Below are 2,895 nucleotides of genomic sequence, written 5' to 3'. Positions count from 1 at the left end.
ATATTATAATTTTCTGTTTTTCCATAATATTTTATTTGTTTGGTGATTAAATTAAGCAGGTCAGTCACAAAACTTAGAACAAGTGAAGACAGGCTGATGGCAAAGAACCTCAGTCACATTCTTTTGGATGTGTCGTGGAAACTAATTTAGTATTATTGAATTATAGTCGGTAATTATTAATAACTCCGCTTCTAATTTAACTTACTGTTTTATCTAGAAAGTGGGATATGAGAGAGGCATTAGGAAAAGAAATACTATTCTGAATGTATCAAGGATTATTGATTTTTAGTATTGTACCCATAAATATGTATTATTTTTAATTAATTTACTTGGAAATATTGCTTTAACTCTTAGAAATTGATATAAGTAGTTAAAATATGCTGCTAGTCCCTTAGTTTTATTGGGGTAATGTTTTCAAAAGGAGATTACTTTATAATTGCAAATTAAACTGAGTCAGTACAGTTGAACGCACCTATAAAATTATTACTGGATCATAGGTAGAGAAAAAATTTTCATCTATGGGCTTCCGGCTGGTTCATTTTCATATAATCTATGTCCTCGTCTTGTCATCGCTCCTCGAGAAAACAGCATCCCCTATTTTTGCTGTCCGTAAATGGAAACAACGCATAAAGGTAGTTAGCCCTAATCCTTATTCAATTTTCATTTGATTGTATAGAATGTTTTTCAATTTAGTGAGTGATGGGTTTTGATTAGCGTTGCTTCGATTTTTTTTGGTGTGAATGACTTCGGTGGCAATGGTTTAGTGCTCTAAGATGGGTTTCATTTTGGCATTTTTTTGTCCACCCTTCTAATGTGAACTTTAATATAGTTTATTTGGGGTGGAATAATTATGGTTTCGTTACAATTTGTGAATTTTGAATGCAGGTTTAGGTGATGGTTGTGGATTTTTCATATTGATGTGGCCAAGCCACGAAGATTTGCTTTCGTTTTATACTCAAAATATGTAAAATATTTATTAAAAAATATTCTAAAATTTTAAATTCTTTTAAAAAATTTTCGTTTTTGCCCTGTTATTTTAGAGATTGGGTTTTAACCTTTTTTTTGTAATAGGCTTGCCTTGAGATAACATCCTTGGATTAGATGGACAAACTACTTACAGATGACTTACAAAATATATTAGATAAACATGAACATCAAAACGTGAAGAACAAAGCTCCACTCACCCTTCTTTCTTTTGGACTTGGAAAGGGGTCATTTCTGGAAAGGTAAGAAATGTTTAATTATTTTAGAATGGTTTATTTTTCAATTCTTGTATTTCATTTGGTTGACAATAACTACTGTAATTTTTTACTCTTCTGAGTTGTAATAGTTCATTATTGAGTGTGTATTATTTGATTGATGGAAGTTGTGGTTCTTAAAATTTTAAAATGTGTTTAAGATGAAGTTAACATTAAATTGTTTAAACAGGTTATCATTTAAATACATCAAATGAAAAAGAAGACAAAAAGTACGAAGGATTCGAAACCCGAAGAAGTGGAGCAGCTTTAATGTTACCTCTTCTTGGACTTGAATCATGCAATCCAATTCACACAGATGTGTATAAGGCTCCATATTGCAGGTTCTATTATATGGGTCATTTCACCATTAATGGTATTATTTTCTCAAGTATCTATGGTTAGAGGCACTTCTCTGTGGTTGAACGCTTAGGAATAAAACTAGCACCATACAATAATCTTAAAGGTAAGCAATTGTTTTGTTGTGTATAATTTTGATGGTATTTATCATTTATTAAAGATTTATCCTGTATATATTTCTCTGATCTATGGTACTTATTTTCATTGTAATTTGTCACCTATGGTTTTTGTTATTTATTATCCACAGCATCTGTGATTATTTCTATTGCCATTAACTTTTATCTATGTCATCAATAAAATTGACAGCACGTCGCCATTACGTCACCATTTTGTAGTTATCTATTTATTTGCTTTTTGGTGCAGGTTTTTAGTATTCAATGTTTTATTTAATTCCTTATTCGTTTAATAATATAATTAATATTTTTTTTATCCGTTTCTGCAGATCGTGCAATAAGTGAGAGAGTTAAATTCAGATTGATCGAAACTTCAATTGAATCTACCAATGTCTACAATGGTGTTTACTTACCTGGACTGTATTCTTGTTTTGCTGTTTCCAACTTCACCTTGGAACATTGTGCCGTTAATTTTCAACAGATGGGTGGTCACAAGAGGAGATTTATTTGAAATCCACTAAAACAACAAATTGCAATGGTAGTTTGCTCATCACACCTGCAGACTTTAGAACGTTATTACTGCAGTTAATTAAGGTGAGAATATTTGATATAATTAATTTTCATTGCTCCTTATTAATCTGTTACCACCGTATCTGTTTCAGATCGACGTTGGAGAAGACAAAGATGACCCCGTAGTTAAAATTGTTCTCTATCTTGCATGCTCTTACGTAGTAGAATTCATCAAGTTAATTTTATTCAACTTAGTTTTTTATTTTGCATGTTTTTTTTTGTAGTTTATTTTGTTTGAATTAGTTTTTATTTTGCATCCTTATTTTTGTTCATTTTGTTTGAAGTAATTGTTGATTGTAGATGTTTTTATTATTTTTTTTATGTAGTAGTAATGTAGTTGTAGAAATAACACGTTTAGTAGTTGTAGTATAGTCTAACCTTGCTTACCTCTTCGCTTAGCTTACTGCATATTCTTCCTAATTTGCTTTGCATTTACCCTACGAGTTCTACATGATTCAACGTTTCGTTATCGTGTGTGTTTCTTCTCACCCTTGTGGAATTAGGGAGGGCCTCCCCGAACGACTTCCCTTGGGCTTAGCTATTTAGTTGATCTTAAAAGTGTCTTATACACTTTTCGCGAGTCTACTCTAGCGTTACTTCCTTTCAGACAGGGTACA

The sequence above is a fragment of the Agrilus planipennis genome, unplaced genomic scaffold (assembly GCF_000699045.2).
Source record: "Agrilus planipennis isolate EAB-ADULT unplaced genomic scaffold, Apla_2.0 scaffold185, whole genome shotgun sequence".
NCBI classification, from domain to species: Eukaryota; Metazoa; Arthropoda; class Insecta; order Coleoptera; family Buprestidae; genus Agrilus; species Agrilus planipennis.
The sequence above is the reverse complement of the archived record's forward strand: the minus strand, read 5'-3'. Positions refer to the sequence as shown.